At 43.1% G+C, this 22932-nt stretch overlaps 1 non-coding gene across 1 annotated transcript; it reads right to left on the bottom strand.

The window, feature by feature from the left end:
* Positions 1–3520: 3520 nt before the first annotated feature.
* LOC142190912 (U6 spliceosomal RNA) lies at positions 3521–3624 on the bottom strand. The gene has a single exon (XR_012714558.1). It is a non-coding gene; the product is annotated as a U6 spliceosomal RNA (small nuclear RNA).
* Positions 3625–22932: the final 19308 nt, after the last annotated feature.

Below are 22932 nucleotides of genomic sequence, written 5' to 3'. Positions count from 1 at the left end.
TAGGGAAATCCTTCAGGACTCCCATCAGCTACTCATCAGTTAAGGAAGGAATTGGACCACTGGGGAGAGTTGCATGGGGGGAGGGGGGTGAATTATAAAGATTAGAATAGTAGGACTTGAAGGCCAATGCAATAAAAAGACCTGGAAAAAGACCTGAGGCATGATGGACCACCTGGGGTGTGGAGGAAGCATAATTATCTCAGTGTAGGGGAATTGCTAGTTGAGTAATTCCCTAGTGCTGCTGCTGAAATCAGGGAGGGAGGGAAAGACAGAGACAGTCAAACTTTACCCAGCCCCTGTCATTACCTACTTGCCACAACTGCCCAAATGACAGGGACAACTTGTGAACTGTCCCTTCTCTGAATAAGTGTTACAGAGAACAGAACAAGACAAACAACACAAAAGCAGAGTCAGCAAGCCGAGGTCAAACCAGAGAGACAAACAGTACCAAATCAAAATCCAAAATAGTAGTAACAAGGGAAGCCTTGGTTAGAAGTCAGTACATACAATACAATACAATACAATAGCAAGAGAAGTGCTTAGCAAGGACAGAGTTTCAACAGCCAGCAAACCAGTGTGGGCTGATGACATGTTTATAGGAAGTCCAGAATTTGCTCCAGATTTAGCTGGCAGATAGACTGTTAATCACACAGGTAAAGCTAAGATTAACTATTAGAGGAGCAGAGGGAAATCAAGGAAAATAAGATGGTGTGGTGGAAAATCAGTTACAGAGATGAGAGAATAGAGCTGTAAGGAATGGAGTCAGGGTCAGGCAGTGCAAAGTGACACAGCTGGGAAAGCAACACTGTGCAACTAATGACAAAAGGGGTCGCAGGCCCTGCAGCTATAACTATGCTGTAGTATCTGAGATGAGGCAGACCAATGCACTTCCTAATTGAAGTGCGCCTACCACGGCTCCTACACTTCTATCCGGCAGCTAGGATAAGGGGAGAGGAGGCCCTGAAAGTCCTAGGGACTGGAGTCACGGGGTCACACCTAAGCAGAAAGCACAGTGTAAATGCAATGCAAAACAAAAGACTAAACAGCATGGAACCAGGGAGGACCACAAGTCCCAGCAAGACACAGAAGAGAAGGCGAGGTCAGACGAGCAAGAGGTCAAGCCAGGAGATATAATAAAAGGTACCAAATAAAAAGACAAGGGATAGTCAAAAATACAAGCCGGGTCTAAAAACCAAGAAACATATGGAATACAAACAGACAGGGAATCAGACTTAGCAGGGGGACCAGGAAACACAAAGTGAATGGCTGGCAATGATCCATGCCTGGGTGGGGATTAAATAGCAGCAGAAAAACACACCTGATGGCTAATGACATGGAGACTGAAGGCAAGGAAAAGATTAACCCTTAATGACCTAAGCACACCCAATAGAACTCCTAACACGTCTCCCAGGGAGACGCCGCGCAGCAAGGAGACCACGGCGACTCCGTATCCTGACAAGAGCAATGTTCAGACAGAGCAACAAGAAACTAAAGCAAGAAATCATAACTGAACTCGCCTCATGTGCTGCAGCATGTGAGTGGAGTGTGGCGCAGAGACCTGAACAGGCAGGGACTTTACACTCTGAGAGTCTTAGCCAACAATGTATGAGCATTGTCGCCCCTCTCGTAATAGCGTTGCCTTGTATATTAGAGCAGGTGCTAGACTTGATAGGTTTAGAGGTAATGTAGGTCAACTCAAATTTAATAATTAGCGAAGAACCAGCAGGGAGGAGTGCTCCTTCAATTAGGTAGTGAGGGAATCTTGGTTATTAACAATTGAGCCCTAAATTGTTTCCCTTTTTAGCTGGAAGACTAAAGCGATACAATGCCCATTTTGTATGCTTCCAACTAAACTGCTTCTGAGGTCACTGAGTCCAAATGATCTCGTAAATAGTTAAGAGGGACAATAGCGTAGTTTGGGTAATGGGACTTTTAATAAGAGCTTAATTAAGATGTCAGTAGCAACGTTAAGTAGGAGTTTGGATAGTGGCAGGGTTACCATGACCAGGGAGTGGTCAGTCCAGGAAAGAGTCCCAATCTCCAAATCAGTAAGCAGTCTAAGGTCAGGGGCATTCTGCAAAATATAGTCAATCCTCACGTGCAGAATGTGAGGATGGGAAAAAAGGTGTGGAGCACGCAGTGTGCATACCTACCACAGATTATATAAAGTGTGGCATCAGATTAACCACCAGGACTCTCTCACTAAGTGGGTTTGTGCCCATTGCAGGGGTCTATTTGATATTGAAATCTCCTCCTATCGGCCAAGGGTAGGAGAGGAGACAGTCCAAAACCCAACACAAAAACTAAACTTGCGAAGTTTTGGGGGCATATACATAGAATAGAATCATGGATCGGACTTGAAGGAGACCTTTGAGGATCATGGAGCAGCCCCTGGGATCCAGGTGGGAGGCAGTGACAGAAATTGGGCATCCATTGGAAAGAAGTATTGCCACGTTCGCTGTATGGCGGTCATGAAATGTCCAGTAGGAGGTAGGGAAATAATGTTTAGTGTTATTAAATGTGCCTTTCTTGACAAAACATTACATCTGCATGTAGGGATTAAAGCTCCTGTAAAACCAAATGATGCTTGGAGTTGGAGCCCAGGCCCTTTACATTCAAAGTGACACATAACCACGTAACACGTGACACGTAACCATGGTAAGTTAGGGGTAAAGAGAAATGTCAAATATGAAACAGGTTCACCTACATCATCAGAAGCTATCAGGGAACGTCACAGAGACTAGACTTGAGAGGACACAGTGCAGAAACAGTCACCCCTGATGGGCCTCTAGATCCTACTCCTATAGTAGTTCTTTAGAACATGTGGTAGTGCCCCCAATACTATAATGCTCCTTAATGCCCCCCACACTATATTGCTCATTAATGTCGCCCCACATTATAAAACTCCTTAATGTCCCTCAAAATAGCACTTTAATGCCACTAACATGTTCGTTAGAGTCCCCCACAGTTTAATGCCACATTAAAGCCCCCTCGCAGTACAATGCCACTTTAGTGCTTCCACATATTGTATAATGTCCCATTAGTGGTCCCACACAGTATAATGCAATGTTAGCGCCCCCTCAATAGTTATTGACATTGACCCCTCTACTCCATTTGACCTCATAATTTATGATATCTCCATGCAACACTTTGTGTAATGCCTATTTCCTATCACCCCATCACTGTGAGACCAGTTGGGGTGTGACAGAGTAACTCTCGACACCCTAGCCCAGGGGTACTTAACTACATTTTAGAAAGCTCCACTGACTGTGGTCTGCCATCAAGTGAAAGTACAAGGTGAACAGTAACTGAATATTGCCAAATTTTAGCATATCTTTTGGACAATAACATACATCTGACCATAAAACACACCCCAGGTATAGACATGAAAAACTAGGAAAAAATATTTAGTTGATTTAACCATTTGAGGATGCAAGGTAGTTTGTATGTGAATGCTTGGTGACAGTTTTCATATTTTCTGCTTCTCTATCTTCCAAAATTCATAATTCATTTTTTTCTTTTTTTTATTGATCGCTTCACGAATTTGCGTATCATACTTGTGCAGGGGCCATGCTAATCTCTGTATAATTCCAATTTTAGTATATGTGCTGCCGAAACGAGCACAACTTTTTAATTTTTCTGTTGACATAGGTGAGAGCTTATTTTTTCTGTGATGAGTATTTTTAGATTGCACCATTTTGGAGTGCCATATAAAAATACATTTACAGTCCTTATGTGGCAGATACATGCAAATTTATTCTTTCAGTTACTTTATTTTTGTTAACACACAATGTTTTTATGTTCAACTGTAAATATTATTTACAGATATGTAGAGCACCAATGGGTGCTCCATTCTCACCATCCCTCGCCAATTTATACATGTCTTATTGGGAGGAGCAAACTATTTATACGCCCCATAATCCTTTTTTTTCTTGTTTAAGCTGGTATGGACGCTACATAGACGATATTCTGATCATGTGGCCCCGGTGGTGTAGCGTCCATACCAGCTTTTTTAATTTATTTGAATAATAATTCATAATCTTTAAGTTTTTCTTTTTTGCATCACTCTGCCAGCATTAATTTTTTGCACATTAATTTATATGGAGATACAGAGAGGAAGAAAGTTTTTTCTTCCTTGTACAGGAAACCGACTTTGGGAAATACGGTACTTCGGGAAGACAGTTGTCACCCGAATCATACAGCAAAATGTATTCAAATGGGCAAATTAGTTCGAAATAAAAGAGTATGTTTGAGAGAAAATGATTATGAACGGTTCGCATCGGAAACATTGGGTAGACTACGAAAGAGAAAGTATCCAGAATGCACCTTGAAAAGAGTGGAAAAATTAATCAAGGATAGACCAAGAAAGTCTTTATTGGATAATAACAGAATCAGGAATATCACAAATAATAACAATTAAATTTTTTTGACAGCTTTTAGTGCACAGTATTGAGAAATAGTAAATATCATTAAAAGGAATTTGCCAATATTGAGCACCGATCCCATCTCAAGAGGAATTGTAGAAAATGGAGTAAGATATGTGGCGAGAAAAGGAAGATCCCTTGGAGATCTCCTGTCACCAGGTTTATTTATACATAGATCGGAAACACACCACAAACAGGATTTAATTAAAGGATTTGTAGGATGAGGAATGGTTTGGTGTACAGTTTGCAAATATGCTGCAAAAACTTCTATTGGGGAAAGCTATGGATCTGAAATCAGAACAAATATTCGAACATTTATAAACTGCAATTCACACCACGTTGTGGACTATATGGGTTGCACAATCAGACCACTCAAGAAATGCATTTCTGAACATATTACAGACGCAAGTAAATTCCATAGCGAGAATATGTTGGGTACATCCCAACATTTCTCTACAGTACATAATTCAGATCTATCATCTATGCATTTCTATGGTCTGGAGAAAATAGATAAGCCAATTCGAGGAGGAGATTGCAGAGAACTACTTCTCAAAAAAGAGGCATTCTGGATTCTTAAATTTAATAGCAGATCCCCAATAGGCATGAATGTCAAATCTGATTCAACATGCATTTATTAGATCTTGTCTTGTGTTGTTGGGAAATATGTCCATAACATCTATGATATTTTTATAGTGTGAAGCCTTAAAATACATAAAGAATCAAAGGGTCACTAATTCTGACTGTTAATGTAACACAAAATAACATACTTACCATATATTGATGTTTGGAAGCGGTGTGCGTCTCTGCTGATGACTTGGATGAAGAAGAGCTTTTCTCTGTATTGCTATTGGTGCAGACTTGGTCACGTGACTTAGAAGGCGGAGTTAACATAGATCCTTCAGTTTTTTGTGAATGGAATGAGAGGAACCCTTTTTGATCTTTAGAGTCAGTGTGTGTCTCCGTTAATGCCTTAGATGAAGAAGAGCTTTTTTCTCAAATGTAATTGATGCAGATTTGGTCACGTGACGCAGGAGGAGGAGTTAACATAGATCCTTCACTTTTTAACTTTTTTGTGAATGAATTATTAGGAACCCTTTTCTCATGGGTTTGTATGAGTTATGTGACCGTTTTCAATCTAAATTTTGTCTATTCTGGAATTATACTTAAAACATATACACACAGAGGTGGATGTATAAATTAGAAACTATACTATCAATGTAGGTCAAAACCTTTTTACATGGTGTATATGTAGTCTGAACTGTTGTTTATTTAGATGGTATAAAGAAAAGAGAGAAAATGGGTTATCACAATATAGAATAAATATTTTATTATTACAGGGAAAGCACATATATACAATTATGGTAATCCATTAATGTTTCTCTATACTTTTTTGTTGTTTGCTTTTTTTTTTGTTCTATAATCTTGAAATAAGTTATAATGAGTTACAGACAAAAGGAACCATCTGTGTTCAATATTTATTAAGGAACCGGAAATAACGCGTGGGGGAAACCTGTGTATAAAAAAAGTGAAGTTAGTCATTAGGTTGAATGCCTTGAAAAAGGAACACTGTTCTTTTTTTTTTTTTTTTTGGGGGGGGGAGGGGGAGTGTTGTTTTTGTTTTGTTCACTTTTCTTCGTATGATTAATTAAAAGCTAAATTTTATAGAATTTTCCATTTGGAGAGTTGCCAGTTTTTCCAGCCTTTTGAATTCACTATTTTGGGGTACATATAATGTATTGATTAGCTTTTATTAACTTATGTGAAAAGACCCACAATTATATACTTAATATAATTATTATTTTTTGCATTTTTTATTTTTACATTTACTCAGTATTAAATATGACATTTAATCTTTGACATTACATTGGTCATTACAATTATGGCAATTGGTTCTATTATGTTTTACAGCATTTACTAGTAAAACGTATTTTTATTTTATTTTACAGGGATCTGTATGCTGATGCATATAACTTTTTGTACTGTTTTGTTGATGAAAATATGTAAGGGCTTTTTATTTGTGGTAGTAAGGAAAAGGAGGTGTCCCCCAAAAAACACTTTTTATTTGTGGGGCAAATTGTAGTTTTTATTGTCACAAATTTTCGGTATGTATCACTTTTTCATAACTTTTTAATGCTATCTTTGGGGGACAGCGAGGTGACGAAAATACGTTAGATATCTTTTACGGCATTCATCATATGGGATAAATAATGCTATTTTTATACAGACTTATACGCATTGTTATATTATGTGGATTTTTTTTAAATTAAAAGGCAGTTTTCTTAACTTTTTGTTAATTGTTTATACTTTATTAGTTTTTTTTTTTCCTGTCACACAAGGGGATTTGAACCTGGGATATCTAATCCTCAGTTCAAAGAACTGCAATAAATCATATTGATGCACATGGACCATAGGCTCCCTAAGTGTTACAGTGTAACAATCTAACACAACCTACTGGCTATCACGGAAACCCTTTGGACCGCGCAATCTGATCGTTGGGGACGTGAGTGTTCCCTGTCGTCCCTACCAGCGGCACAACTGGGGTATTTTCTGCCCCTGTGTGCTGGTAGGACAGGCAGATTTTTAATTAGCCAGTATTAATTTCACATGGCTAGGATTAGAGATGAGCGAACACTAAAATGTTCGAGGTTCGAAATTCGATTCGAACAGCCGCTCACTGTTCGAGTGTTCGAATGGGTTTCGAACCCCATTATAGTCTATGGGGAACATAAACTCGTTAAGGGGGAAACCCAAATTCGTGTCTGGAGGGTCACCAAGTCCACTATGACACCCCAGGAAATGATACCAACACCCTGGAATGACACTGGGACAGCAGGGGAAGCATGTCTGGGGGCATAAAAGTCACTTTATTTCATGGAAATCCCTGTCAGTTTGCGATTTTCGCAAGCTAACTTTTCCCCATAGAAATGCATTGGCCAGTGCTGATTGGCCAGAGTACGGAACTCGACCAATCAGCGCTGGCTCTGCTGGAGGAGGCGGAGTCTAAGATAGCTCCACACCAGTCTCCATTCAGGTCCGACCTTAGACTCCGCCTCCTCCGGCAGAGCCAGCGCTGATTGGCCGAAGGCTGGCCAATGCATTCCTATGCGAATGCAGACTTAGCAGTGCTGAGTCAGTTTTGCTCAACTACACATCTGATGCACACTCGGCACTGCTACATCAGATGTAGCAATCTGATGTAGCAGAGCCGAGGGTGCACTAGAACCCCTGTGCAAACTCAGTTCACGCTAATAGAATGCATTGGCCAGCGCTGATTGGCCAATGCATTCTATTAGCCCGATGAAGTAGAGCTGAATGTGTGTGCTAAGCACACACATTCAGCACTGCTTCATCAAGCCAATACAATGCATTAGCCAGTGCTGATTGGCCAGAGTACGGAATTCGGCCAATCAGCGCTGGCCAATGCATTCTATTAGCCCGATGAAGTAGAGCTGAATGTGTGTGCTAAGCACACACATTCAGCACTGCTTCATCAAGCCAATACAATGCATTAGCCAGTGCTGATTGGCCAGAGTACGGAATTCGGCCAATCAGCGCTGGCTCTGCTGGAGGAGGCGGAGTCTAAGGTCGCTCCACACCAGTCTCCATTCAGGTCCGACCTTAGACTCCGCCTCCTCCGGCAGAGCCAGCGCTGATTGGCCGAAGGCTGGCCAATGCATTCCTATGCGAATGCAGACTTAGCAGTGCTGAGTCAGTTTTGCTCAACTACACATCTGATGCACACTCGGCACTGCTACATCAGATGTAGCAATCTGATGTAGCAGAGCCGAGGGTGCACTAGAACCCCTGTGCAAACTCAGTTCACGCTAATAGAATGCATTGGCCAGCGCTGATTGGCCAATGCATTCTATTAGCCCGATGAAGTAGAGCTGAATGTGTGTGCTAAGCACACACATTCAGCACTGCTTCATCAAGCCAATACAATGCATTAGCCAGTGCTGATTGGCCAGAGTACGGAATTCGGCCAATCAGCGCTGGCCAATGCATTCTATTAGCCCGATGAAGTAGAGCTGAATGTGTGTGCTAAGCACACACATTCAGCTCTACTTCATCGGGCTAATAGAATGCATTGGCCAGCGCTGATTGGCCAGAGTACGGAACTCGACCAATCAGCGCTGGCTCTGCTGGAGGAGGCGGAGTCTAAGGTCGGACCTGAATGGAGACTGGTGTGGAGCGATCTTAGACTCCGCCTCCTCCAGCAGAGCCAGCGCTGATTGGTCGAGTTCCGTACTCTGGCCAATCAGCGCTGGCCAATGCATTCTATTAGCCCGATGAAGTAGAGCTGAATGTGTGTGCTTAGCACACACATTCAGCTCTACTTCATCAGGCTAATAGAATACATTGGCCAATCAGCGCTGGCCAATGCATTCTATTAGCTTGATGAAGCAGAGTGTGCACAAGGGTTCAAGCGCACCCTCGGCTCTGATGTAGCAGAGCTGAGGGTGCACAAGGGTTCAAGTGCACCCTCGGCTCTCCTACATCAGAGCCGAGGGTGCGCTTGAACCCTTGTGCAGCCTCGGCTCTGCTACATCAGAGCCGAGGGTGCGCTTGAACCCTTGTGCACACTCTGCTTCATCAAGCTAATAGAATGCATTGGCCAGCACTGATTGGCCAGAGTACGGAATTCGGCCAATCAGCGCTGGCCAATGCATCCCTATGGGAAAAAGTTTATCTCACAAAAATCACAATTACACACCCGATAGAGCCCCAAAAAGTTATTTTTAATAACATTCCCCCCTAAATAAAGGTTATCCCTAGCTATCCCTGCCTGTACAGCTATCCCTGTCTCATAGTCACAAAGTTCACATTCTCATATGACCCGGATTTGAAATCCACTATTCGTCTAAAATGGAGGTCACCTGATTTCGGCAGCCAATGACTTTTTCCAATTTTTTTCAATGCCCCCAGTGTCGTAGTTCCTGTCCCACCTCCCCTGCGCTGTTATTGGTGCAAAAAAGGCGCCAGGGAAGGTGGGAGGGGAATCGAATTTTGGCGCACTTTACCACGTGGTGTTCGATTCGATTCGAACATGGCGAACACCCTGATATCCGATCGAACATGTGTTCGATAGAACACTGTTCGCTCATCTCTAATTATTAAGATCGTTTTCTATAGGCTCCCAGCAGACCTACAGCCGCTTACCTCGCTTTGGAGTCATGTCAGCTGTTTTCGGAGCTGCTGCCAGCTCTCCTCCCTCAGGAGCCGGCCATGCTTGTTCTCAGGCGGAACCTCATTGAGCTTCCCTGTTTCCGGCCGGTCACATTTGCGGTTGCTCACTTCGGTTACGGACCGCACTTCCTGTGAAGTCCTGTGACCGCAAAATGAAGTTTTCCACGCTGCTGGTTAGGCTGCAGGGAGTAGAAGGATCAGGGGGATGGACGCTTAGGCTGCATTCACACTGAGTAAAGCTGGCGTTTTTTGAGCTTATTTTTGCACATAGCGCCGCGTTAACGCCGCGTATACGCCGCGTTTGCGCCGTGCAACGCGACCGCAAAATAGCGCGGCGTTAACGTGGCGTTAACGCGGCGCTATGTGCAAAAATAAGCACAAAAAACGCCAGCGTTACTCAGTGTGAATGCAGCCTTAGTGTGTTCCTGGGAAGCCCTGAAAGTTGGACTCCTATAATAAGGGATCTCAGGAGTCCTAAAAACTGACAGACTCTTAGCCCCGCCCCTTCCTTACCGTCACCTTAAAGGGGCGTCGGTTTATCTCCTTCTTGCCTTCCAGAATCTCTGGCAGGTTGCATAAGTCACCTAGTCTGGCTGCTACTGGCTCCAAGCAAGTGAATTTGCTGAAAGTTATCTGCAAGCTCTTTCTAAATAGTTTAAGGTAAGACTTGCTGGCCTTTTCAGCATTCAAAGTTTTGTCTCCTTCACCCATCTTTTTTCTATAGGCCTAAATGTCTTCTTCCACTACACCACCGTGTGACCGTGGTAGGAGGAAGAGGCCTACCAAAAGAGGCTTGTGACAGTCTGCTGCCTGGTGGTAGGTGGTGGTTTCTGTCTTACTTTCTTTAGTAAAGAAAAAAAAAAAGTTCTTTTCCTGGTTACTCTATGTCCGGTTTTTGTTTTCATTAAGGCTATGATTATTCTTGTTGCCGGCAATGCAGAGGTTCTCCCCCAGGAGGAAGCCTCCACCTCTGAAGTAGTGACATGGGTCAAGGAGTACATGGTGAGTAACCATATTTGCGACGCGGAACCTTGATTTCCACTGAAACTGTTATTATATTCCCTCTATTTCAAGATGATTCCCTGAAGAACATCCGTGAGTCTTTATCTCAGCTAATAAAAAAACAAAGGCTGGATAGGCCCTCTGAGTCCCTGCCATCCCTGGAGAGGCTCCAGGTGGATGATGAGGAGCCTCTTTGGATGACTCATCCTCTGATACCAGCAGGCCCATTTTTCATTGGGACAAGACCCATAAACTGCTGAGGTCCATCCGGTCGTGGGACCAGGATGTGGAAGGGGAAGCCTCTGCGTCCACCTCTGATAGGCGGAGGGCCTTTCAAGTGGGCGCTTCAATGGTCGGCCTTATGGAGCGTGAGTGGAAACAGCCTGAGAAGGCCTATGTTACATCCAGGTCCTTCAAATCTGTTTACCCCATCAACCCATCACAGCTGCATCGGTGGGGTTCCCCATCTGAAGTGAACTTGGCTGTTTCTAAACTCTCCCGTAGAACTGTCGTTCCCCTGGAGGATGATTCAAATCTCCAAGATCTCCTGGACGGAAGAGTGTGGCCATAGACTCTACCGAAGCAGCTGACAGTCTGAAGGCGCGTCTGGATCACCTTGAACGCAATATTGATTCCGGGGTGAACAGGGATGATATCCTAGCTTCCATGAGTGACCCTCGCTTAGCTTCAGATTTTCTCCGTGAGTCGTTGAGACAGCAGCTTAAATTGGCTTCAATATCCATGGCCCTGACCACCGCTGCCAGGAGGCCTCTCTGGCTCAAGCCCTGGCGGGCGGACGCCACCTCTAAGTTTGCCCTATGCTCCGTCCACTTCCATCTGCCGAAGGTTTTTGGCCGAGGGCTGGATGATCTTATGGAGGGGCTAGCCGAGGGGAGAGGTAGGTCTCTTCCTCATGCCGCTAGGGGCAGGAGGGCTCCCTCCTCTAGAGGCTATCACCCACAACAGTCCCAGAGACGCCCTGGTTATCGTCCAAGAGGTGCAGGATGGGGGGTTCCAGAGAGGAGCCCAAAAAGAAACCTGCTTTTTGACAGGATGCAGCTCCCTGTGATCTTTCCTCCCGTAGGAGGACGACTTTGGGTATTTCTCGCAGCCTGGCATCTAACCATCTTGGACCCCTGGGTCCTTCAAATCATCCATCAGGGCTACACTATAGAATTCTCCACGCCTCCTCACAACCGGTTCATCATCACCCAGTACCTCCCGGCTCTTCAACAAGCCTGCCTAGAAAAATCAGTGACAGAGTACATCGCAAATGGGGCCTTGGAAAAGGTCCTTCCTTCAGAAGTAGGCCAGGGAATCTATTCACCAGTTTTTCTCATTCCAAAATCTATAGGAGGCTGGTGCATGATAATAGATCTGAGGTATCTCAATCTCCACATCAAACAGTAGCCCTTCAGGATGGAGTCCATAGACTCAGTCACAACATTCCTTCAGCAAGAAGAATTTATGGCCACTCTGGACCTGAAAGACGCCTATCTTCATATTCCCATCTACCCGCCGCACCAAAAGTATCTTCGAATCTCCATATTCATATCCAGTCTCAGGGAGCACCTACAATTCACTTCTCTCCCCTTCGGCGTATCATCAGCCCCCTATGTCTTCACCAAGGTCATCGCTCCAGTAACCGCCGCGCTCAGACTGCAAGGCCTTTTTGTTGTTCCTTACCTCGACGACTGGCTTATAAAAGCTCAGTCTACTTAAATTCTCCATCACCACCTCCAGATAGCCATCTCCCTCCTGGAGAGGTTGGGCTGGCTCATCAATTGGGAGAAGTCAGAAATCGTGCCGTCTACCCAGAAAAGCTTCCTGGGATTCATCATAGATTCGCAAAAGATGCAGATCTTCCTAACCAGCCTGAGGAGAGCGAGGATAGAAGCCGCCGCAAAATTCCTTTTGCGGACCTGCCGTGTGTCAATACGCACTGCTATGCGAGTCCTAGGCCTGATGTCATCCTCGGCAAAGGCGGTCCCTTGGGCTTTATGGCATTTGCGTCCCCTTCAGATGGAAGTGTTGAGCGTCTGGAACAAGTCTCCATGCGGATTGCACAAGAAGATCTGCCTTTCTCCCACTACCCATCTTTCCCTCAGATGTTGGAGACACCTGAAAGACGGAAGGTCCTCGATTCAACCTCATCGGACCCTGTTGACAACAGATGCATCCCATACGGGGTGGGGAGCCCATCTAGATGACAGGACTATCCAAGGTCGTTGGAGGAATCCAGAGGAAGGAACATCCAATCTGAAAGAGCTAAGAGCAGTTTACCTGGCGCTATGTCACTTCGCTCCCTTTCTCAAAGGGAAGGCAGTGGAGGTGCGGTCAGAAAATATGACCACTGTGATATACCTCAACAAACAAGGCGGCACCAGATCTCCAGCCCTACTGAAAGAGGCGAATCTTATTTTTACATGGGCAGAAAAGAACCTGTTCCACTTATCCGCTGTTCACATCAAGGGCTCCATGATGTAGTAGCGGATCAGTTGAGTCGGGGTATTACCATATCAGGAGAATGGTCTCTCAATCAAAACGTATTTCAACAGATCGTCCAGAGATGTGGTCTCCCGGAGGTTGATCTTATGGAAACCCGACTCAACGCCAAGGTAAGAACTTTCTGCTCTCTGTACCAGGAGGACAATCCCTTGGCAGTGGATGCCTTGTCCATCTCTTGGAGGTTCAGGCTGGTATACATCTTCCCTCCAATTCCCATCATACCAAGGGTATTGATGAAAATAAGACAGGACCAAGTCTCGGGAATTGCCATAATCCCGTTCTGGCTGAAAAGGACTTGGTTTGCCCAGCTCATGTGGATGAGTCAAGTCGTGTATTGGAGGCTTCCCTCCCTCCCAGATCTGGTGACCCAAGGACAGCTGAGATACCAGGATCTGAGGAGACTCAACCTGACAGCCCGGAGGTTGACCAGTCCCTATTAAGGAATAGAGGAGTGTCCTGGAACGGCCTGAAGACCCTTGCTAGCGCCAGAGCTGAATCTACAAACCTGAGCTAACATTTTTAATGCCTGGTGTCTTGAACATGAAGTGGACTTCTCCGATCCCCCAGTGAGGGTGATCCTGGACTTTCTTCAGGATGGTCTAGACAAAGAACCCTGAAGGTACATGTTGCCGCTTTGTCTGCCTATCTGGGGAGGTGTTTGTCTCAGGATCCTTTGGTGAGCACCTTTATTAAAGGGGCAACTAGGCTGAGAGCAGTTACTGCTCCCGTCCACCAATTGGACCTTACTTCAGTCCTTTCGGCACTATGCATCGCTCCCTTCGAACCTCTGGAAGAGGTGCACCTAAAACTTTTGACTTACAAACTCGCATATCTTCTCGCAATACCATCTGCAAAGAGAGTGAGTGAGCTCCAGGCACTTTCTTCAGAACCACCCTACACCTCATTCTTCGAGGACCGGATGCAACTCCGGTTCCTCCCGGGGTTTAAGCCCAAAGTGCCTTCAAGTACAAAAATAAATCAGCTCATTTGTTTGCCTGTCTTTTACCCATCTCCCTCCTCTCCGGAAGAGGAGAAGTTTCACACCTTAGATGTGGTCACATGCCTTCAAATTTGTTTGCAGCGCACTCACCCCTTCAGAAGGTCTGAAAACCTTCTGATCAACTACCTTGGTAGCCGGAAAGGCCTCAAGGCATCAAAAGTGTCTATAGCACGCTGGGTAAGAGAAGCCATAAAAGCTTCATTTACAGCCCTAGGGTTACTGTCTCCTGCCCTTCTCAGGGATCATTCAACCAGGGCTGTGGCTACTTTGTGGGCAGAGAATAGGGCGCTATCTCTGAACCATATTTGTGCAGCTGCTTCCTGGTCTTCGGAGACCACGTTCATAAGCCACTACCATCTGAGCTCTCGCTCTACTGAATCTACTGCCTTTAGGCGAGCTGTCTTAAGCTCGGTCTGCAGTCAACTCCCGCCCTGAAGGGATTACTTGGTATCTTCCCAGTTGTGCCGCTGGTAGGGATGACAGGGAGCAAGTGATTATGAAGATAACCTTGATTCCCTTAGTCCTAACAACGGCACAAGACTTCCCACCCTATTTATAAAAAAAAAAAAAAAAAAAAAAAAAAGGGGGAAACCACAAAATGTGTTATATGCTTACGCTTGATGTTGTTATATTACCTGATATTACTCTGGTATGCACACGTTTTGGGGGAGGAAGCTGTGTCCTTTTAAGGGATCCTAGCCATGTGAAGTTAATACTGGCTAATTAAAAATCCGCCTGTCCTACCAGCACACAGGGGCAGAAAATACCCTAGTTGTGCCGCTGCTAAGACGAAGGGAAACAAGATTATCTTCATAATCACTTGTCTGAGTATTTTCCAATTCTGATGGCTAGTCCAACTAGTTCCTGTGCCTGCAGCATTACAGAGTGATACTATTATGTATTACATTGTACTGTATGCTCAGTACGACATACAATTCTACAGTGCTGAGTGGGAAGGGGTTAACCTTCCCTAGAGTTTGTATTATTCTTATAAAAAACAAGCATATCAAATTTCTATATAAAATGTGTATAGAAATTATCCCTCTGCTTTAAATATTTACTTGCACTTACTCTTTTCTTTGACTCTTGCCCTAAGGCAGTACGCCAGTCAGTGATTGGTTTTTTGCTGTATTAGTGAAGTCTCAAAATAATAAGAAAATATATCTCTTGTACAAAATAAATATTCACACTGTGCACTAGAACATTGACACTGTCTCTCTAAATATTTAATAAACAATGTACAGTAAATGCAAAATCATTTCTAATTACATCTCCTAAGATTTAGCAATCAAATACATCTACATTAATGCACATGCACTTTGGTTCTGTCTATCGGCTCCCATCTAAATTGATTTGCTGAGCCTTAACACAAGACAATGTGTAATGTAAAGCTGTTTGATCCACAATATTTAGTCTAATATTTCACAAAGTGAGACTTTGACTTTTTAATTTATTATCTATTCTTAGAATAGGTCATCCATTGAAGATCAGTGGGGGTACAGCATCTGGGACCCCACAGACCATCAACAGTGCTCCATGAATATCGCTTCTGCTTCAAGGCCAAGCGTCATCAAGTTCATCAACCACATGGCCTGATCATAGCTCAGTCCCATTCATGTGACACCAAGCACAGCCACTGTACGGTGCTTGATAAATTATTATTATTATTATTATTATTTTTTTTTTTTTTAAGTTTAATCCTTAAATGATGACCTATTCTAAATATAGGTTATCAATTATTTAACATGGAAAACCCTTTTAAGGCTAAGGCCCCACATAATGTATAATATAAGTGATCAATCAATAACCCCAGTGGTCACTGTGTTACAAATAATAGGAAGAATCACAATGGTCAAAAACATCAAAGTTCATATAAAATATTTAAAAATATATTATACCGGTATTCCTAGGCTGATTTCCCACAAGACAACTCATCTGCTGATTTTCATTCAGGAAAAATCAGTAGCAGTCTTCTCTGAACTTTTCTGCAGTAAGAGCAGCTTCAAATGATAAGATTTTTTTGGCAATTGCTTTCAGTTTTTGCATGTCAAAGGTTAAACCCGATTGGGAAAATCCCCTGCAAAAATTGACATGGTGCAAGTTGAAATGTCACAGAATATGTCAACTTGTGCTTTGGGTTATTGCAACATGTGGTCGAGATTCTGGTTACATTTTTACTTTACTGTCTACTTTCCTATACATGGATGTAAAAAAGACATTGACAAGCTTGTATGCTGTATTCATGTCCTAAGTGAATCCAGCCTGTTATCTCCATGCAACATTTGACAGCTTCAAAAGCACAATCACAGACCAAGACACATCCTATAACTAAAGAAATCTGGGAGTATTTATCTATCCAACGAATACATTACTCTGCTTGCGTTGATACATCAAATTCCCAATTGTATAGCTAAAAAGAACATGTTGCTAAGTGATATCATTCAGCATGTACCATCTCCACCATATCTTTTTTAACCATTTCAGCACCAGGCCTATTTCTGGTCCAGGACTAGACACATTTTTGGTTATTTTGTATTTGCAGTTTTAACATGTAACATTTTTATCATTTGGGTTATTCAACTGATTTCTGCATCTTTTTTCGGTGACACATAAGGCTTTATATTTATATTATTTTTATTTTTGCATTTTTCCATCTGAGAAAATATAAACAAAAGAGGATAGAAATCGTGTGTTTTTTTCTGGTTTTTTTTTTTTTTTTTTTTTTTTTTTTACATAATAGTATAAAATGCTGCTAAAAAACCTTTTAAAATAGTTTTTGCTCCCCATTAAGGTCATTTTTATTTTGCATGGTATCATCAGGGGCGGGGCTAGAAACTGTAATAAGGGTGTGTTTTTTTATTTATTTCATTTATTTTTTTAAATATTTTTTTCATTTACTTTTTTTTTTCACATTGTGACCCCATAAGGTCATAATAGACATTTGGGGACATCTGATCACAGTTTCTTTTGTGGGGAAGCTGATGGGTCAGTGGGCAGTCGCATCATGGTGGCAACCATAGCTGTGTCTACTTTTCTTTTTTAAGCTGTGTCTACATTGAGCGCTGTGTACACAGTGAACGGGAAGGTAGGGACGGTAATAAACCTACCTTCTCTCTGGGACACTCTGCTGAAGTTACAGCCAGTTGCTTTTTTCAGTAGCTGCACGATTTTGCAAGGAAGCCTCTATCCAGACGTATATAGTCTATAAGCGGTCTGTAAGTGGTTAACTATAGGTGTAACTCATGAATATCCTGAATATTTATTAAACAGTAGGGAGCCAAAGATATAGTATAGTGTATCATAACAGGAATTACTTTAAAGGGGTTTTCTGGGCAAGAATTTTATTTAATTTTTTTAACTGTCTATTGGTGCTATTAATGAATGTACCTATATACCTTTTAGTGTGTTTTGAGTGATTTCTGGGTGTCTCTGGGGGCCCCTAGTGTCTCTTACATTTGTTTACATCCTTTGCTTCCTGCTATGTAACCCCTCTCACCTCTCTCCCCCCTCCTTACTCCCCCTCCCATACACCCCCTCCCTGTCTAGCTATCCTTCCTATCCTAGCTATCCTATATACCCTACCCTACCTTCTCAGCCCAATCCCCGACCCATATTACATACTTACCCTCCATGGCTTCTTCCAGTGAGATGGCCTCTTTTCCTCCTGTACTGTGTGCATGCTTCTTTCTTTTACTGGCAGCAGTGCGCGCACACTGCTAGGAGAAGAGCGTGCACCCTGTCAGCATAAGAGGAGGACCTATCTCGCCGGAAGAAGCCATGGATGGGTAAGTTTGAGTGAAGTGGATGGGGGAAGTAGTACTGATGATTCATTTTTGAAATGAGGGAATGGATCATCATTGGATTATCAGAAAATGTCCCTGGGATGGTCACATGACAACTCCAGGAATATGGGTAAATATACATTTTTTTTTACTAATAACTAGCTTCTGCCTGCGACTTTGTCTGTGGGTTGTTGTTTGCACATCCGTATGGAGAGCAGAGCAAGCTGTGGTATCGTGCTGCCTCAGCTCGGCTACATCGGGAAATTTCGATCACAGGGATTGTCTTCTCTGAGTGTCCTAGCAGTGTCTGTGTTAGACACGGCTGAATGGCTGCTGGTGAAATTTGAGACAGTTCGCCCTTCCCTCCCCCCAGCACAGTCCGAAGACCACATGCCCCCCGTGTTACACACACAAATTGCTAGCGTGCCTCAGCTCTGCTACATCTGCGAATTTGTGTGAGAGTGTCTGAGAAGCTTCTGTATTAGACATGGCTGAACAGATGTTGCTGAAATGTACAACTGTTCTCCCCCCTCCCCCATCCGAGGCAGAACAGATTCCCCATCCTACTTACTGAAACTCTATAGCCGATATTCTCTTGGCCACACACAACCTGTATGTTCTGTAGTGTCCTGATTTTGTATGGGAGTCCATTTTCTTCAGCTTTCAGACTGTCCGGCTCCCTCCTGTTTAGCTTTGCTCCCAAATTAGCGTGTAGCTCCGCCCACCACATAGCGTGATCCTATGAGACGGCTGAAGCGCCTGTGATGACATCATCAAAGGTCCTCAAATGTAGTGTGTGTCTAAATTTGTGCTTAACAGTCATGTAGTGATGTAATTTATTGGGATAAAAAGTAGCCTATGCTTTAATCGGGGTTCTTATCTATATATGTGCCAAATTTCAGCCAAATCCATTTAGCTGGAGACTCCATTTTCTTCAGCTTTAAAACTGTCCGACTCCCTCCTGTTTATCTCCGCTCCCACATAAAACACGTAGCCTCTCCAATGCTTTAACTTTTTGTCTACTCCATGTTACTTTGTAACATTTTTATTTTGGACCCAAGAATAAAAGCTATGTTTTAAGAAATCATCATCGTGCTGCCTGGTTCGAAGCTGGATATTTTACTACTATTGTCTAAAATGACATGTCACCTGTATTCTATGTTTTGGTATGATTCCGAGGCTACCAAATTTATATGGTTTTATTTACATTTTAACCCCTTAACAAAAATCCAAAAGTCGCCATATTCTGATATCCGTAACTTTTTATACTTCCGTATATGGGGATGCATAGGGCATCTTTTTTACGGGACCAGGTGTACATTAGTTATATCATTTTGGGGAATTGCTATTGCTTTATTCACTTTTTCTTCAAATTTGTATCAGAGGCAAAACAGTGAAAATACGGCGGTTTGGCACTTTTGATTTTTTTTTTTCCAGCTGCGGCCTTTACCAAGGGAAAAATATTTTTATACATTTGTAGACCAGGCTTTTTTGGACACAGGGATACCTAATGTGTAATGGAAAGGAGGTGCAATAGAATCTATTGAAGGACAGGCCTGGAAGCCTTCACAAAGCTCCCGGATGCCATAGCAATGGGACACCAGCCCCAGAGCTTCATCTGGGTGCCGGCGATCCCCAGTAAGATGACAGCACCCACAAGCCACCTGTAAAATGGCGCATCAGTCAGTTTTGACTGAGGAGTCTGAAGGGTTAATGCCTGCGAACAGTGAAGGCACCAATCTTAGGCATTAGCATTGGGTCTTTGCTATCCAGCTCCTGAGCGTCCACCATTTTTAAACAAACGGCTTACACCATACTGTTACAGTGGATGTTGGGAAAGGGTTAAAACTGACCTTATTTTGATTCTTTATATGCTAATTTGGCTCTGTACTGTCAAGAGGTAGCTCAGAATTACTAACCCTTGCCTTTTCTAGCCTGAGATCAACCACTTCGTGGCCTAATTAGCATATCTTACTCCAAAAACAACTGCTGTGATAGCAAGATAACAATGGGAACTAGTATAAGATTTCCAACTTAGCTGGAATCAGTATAGCAGCACTTATAATAGGATGCAAAGAACTGAAGCTGTTGTAAGGACTCCAGACCCACTGACTTTGTGGGGCCAACCCTTAGGTCGTCACAAGCAAATGCAGTGATTTCAGTGCATGCTGTACACTGGGACACAGGTGTGTTGTAGCCATGACCAGAAGGGGCATGTGGCCTGCAGGGCCACACCTCTAATGAGGCGAGGTGAAGCGACAGCTTCAGGCGGCACTTTGGAGGGGGCGGCAGCCAGGGCAATTTGATTTTTTTTTTTCTAAACTAGCACAGGAGAGGGCTGCCCCTAAAACAAACCGAGCAGCCCTATCCGTGCTAGTTTAAACCTCTGCGGCTCTCCTGACCGGTCTCTGCAGTCACAGCCATCTTCTCTGCCTTCTGATGAGAGGCTCCAGTTCTGTTACCTCTCCGCTTCTCCTGTACCATATCACAGCACTAGAACTGGCCACATGCTGCAGTGTGATCCAGACAAGGAAAACAAGTGTCCGGATCACACTGCAGCATGTGGCCAGTTCTGGTGCTGTGATACTCAGGACTAGCTCAACAGCAGATAAATCATTGGTACATGCAGGGGCTGCAGATCGCTGCTTGTTGCTTGTAAAAGTTTCCCGCTCTGAGCAGCTTCCTGTGCCGCCCCTCCCCCTCAGCATCGGAGTGTGAGGGGATATGAACTTAGAGTAGGGCGGCTGACATCAATGCCGACGGGGGCTGGGGGCTAACATTTATCAGACAATTGACACTCCAGTTTTATAAAGAAATGTTAGAAAATATACCTCTGATGATGTGTCCCATGCAATGGGGACACTGAAACGCGTCAGGTGACAGACTAGGTGTTACAATTGGGATTAGGTAGGGTATCTACCTGGTTCACTCGTTTATCTGCTAACAAATCCTGTGGCTGTTAATGAAAGATTACAGCTATCTCTGCTCTAGCCAAGTGTGTACACAGACGAATGACTAGTGCTGCATTAGCACGAATAGATAGGCTACTAATTAACAAAGGCTGCAAAGAGGAGGAGAGCAAATAATGAAAGATAACAGCGATTTTTGCTCTAGCCAAGTGTGTACACAGACCAATGACTAGTGCTGTGTGCATTAGCACGAATTGATAGGCTACTAATTAACAAAGGCTACAAATAGGAGGAGAGCAAACAATGAAAGATAACAGCGATCTCTGCTCTAGCCAAGTGTGTACACAGACGAATGTTTAGTGCTGTGTGCACTAGCATGAATAGATAGGCTATAAACGGAGCCTTTAGTGGAGCAGTGCAGCATTTGGAAAAGACTAATAGGAAATCGATGTAAGAAGTTATTTGTCTAGATTTCCTGTATTAGCAGGGGTTTCTAGGTGTTTAAACAGACACAGTATCTATATTCCCTAGCCTAGTCCCCTTTCTTTTTAAATGGGGAATTGTTTGTTTTGTTTGTTTTTTTGTTCCTTTTGGGTGTTTTAATTTTACCAATAAAGGTTATATTTTATTGTCCCTTTTTGGGTAGGATTTACTCCCCTACTCTAAGTTCATATGTTCAAGCTGGGTACATAACAGATAAATCGACACATTTAGTGAATTTTGGAGTGTGAGGGGAGACATCCTCTGCGATTAGCTACTTTACTACTGCCAGACAGAGCTGCAGATGAGCCTTCTTCCATGTCCTGGGCACCTAGCAAGTCACCCAAATGTGAGTATATATTCTTGTGTAAAATATGTATAGATGTTTATATTTGTGTACATTATGTGTTTTATATACTCTGTGTGTGTGTGTGTGTGTGTGTGTGTGTCTACCTATCTATCTCCTATCTATCTATCTATCTATCTATCTATCTATCTATCTATCTATCTATCATCTATCTATCTATCTAACATCTATCTATCTATCTATCTATCTATCTATCTATCTCCTATCTATCTATCTATCTATCTATCTATCTATCTATCATCTATCTATCTACTATCTATCTATCTATCTATCTATCTATCTATCTATCTATCTATCTATCTATCTACCTCCTATCTATCATCTATCTACCTATCTATCTCCTATCTATCTATCTATCTATCTATCTATCTATCTATCTATCTATCTCTATCTGTGTTTGCTTCTATACATGTCTACCATTATACGTACTATTATATAATGTGATGCTTAGGGCTGATTCCCATCTGCGTTTAGGTTTCCGTTTGTGGAGTCTGCTTGGGGACCCCCCCAAACAGAAACCTATACGCATTAAAAAGCAGCAACCTTCAGGAAACCCACAGGCCCTATAGTTAATACTGGGGTCCATGTGGTTTCCACACAAAAAATGTGGAGAGAAAAGTGCTGCTTACAGGAGCCACAAAGGGAAGTGACGGGAAATGTGGGAAGACGTCCTCCTGTAAGTATTACTGCACAACATATTACTGCATTGTTTTCACGGTAATGTTACCCACAACCCCCACTGTCTGAGGCAGACGATCAAGAGATGACCCTTTCCCCCCCGGTATTCAGGGGCGTCTTTTGATCGTCCGCCTCAGGCAGCAGGAAGGCTAGGTTCACCACTGCCTATAAGTAAGTGGAATTTTAAAAAAAAAAAATGTGTGGGCTCTCCGGCCCTGTGAATCAGTGGCTTAGAGGTGAATTGAGAATATTTATTTATTTATTTATTTTCTTTTTTCACACAGTGACTATTTTTAATGATTTGGTCAAAGTGAATTGCACAAGTTTTGGATTCAGTAGAATCTTTTGGAAAATTTTGATCAAAACTGGTTTGACCACAATTTACTTTTCTATAGTTATAGTTCCTCCCAAATCCATCAACAATAAAAAAAAAATTCAGAAAATGAGAAGGTTAAAAAAAATTACTCTGAAACTCATTACAGTGAGAAACAGAACATATGTAATGATCACAGGCAAGCACCCCAGTCAGTCTTTGTACAAGAGCTTGTTTCTGCCTGTCTTCTTCTGAACCCTGTCTAAGCCTCTCACCTCTACC

This window comes from Leptodactylus fuscus, chromosome 1 (genome assembly GCF_031893055.1).
Source record: "Leptodactylus fuscus isolate aLepFus1 chromosome 1, aLepFus1.hap2, whole genome shotgun sequence".
NCBI lineage: Eukaryota > Metazoa > Chordata > Amphibia > Anura > Leptodactylidae > Leptodactylus > Leptodactylus fuscus.
The sequence above is the reverse complement of the archived record's forward strand: the minus strand, read 5'-3'. Positions and strand labels throughout refer to the sequence as shown.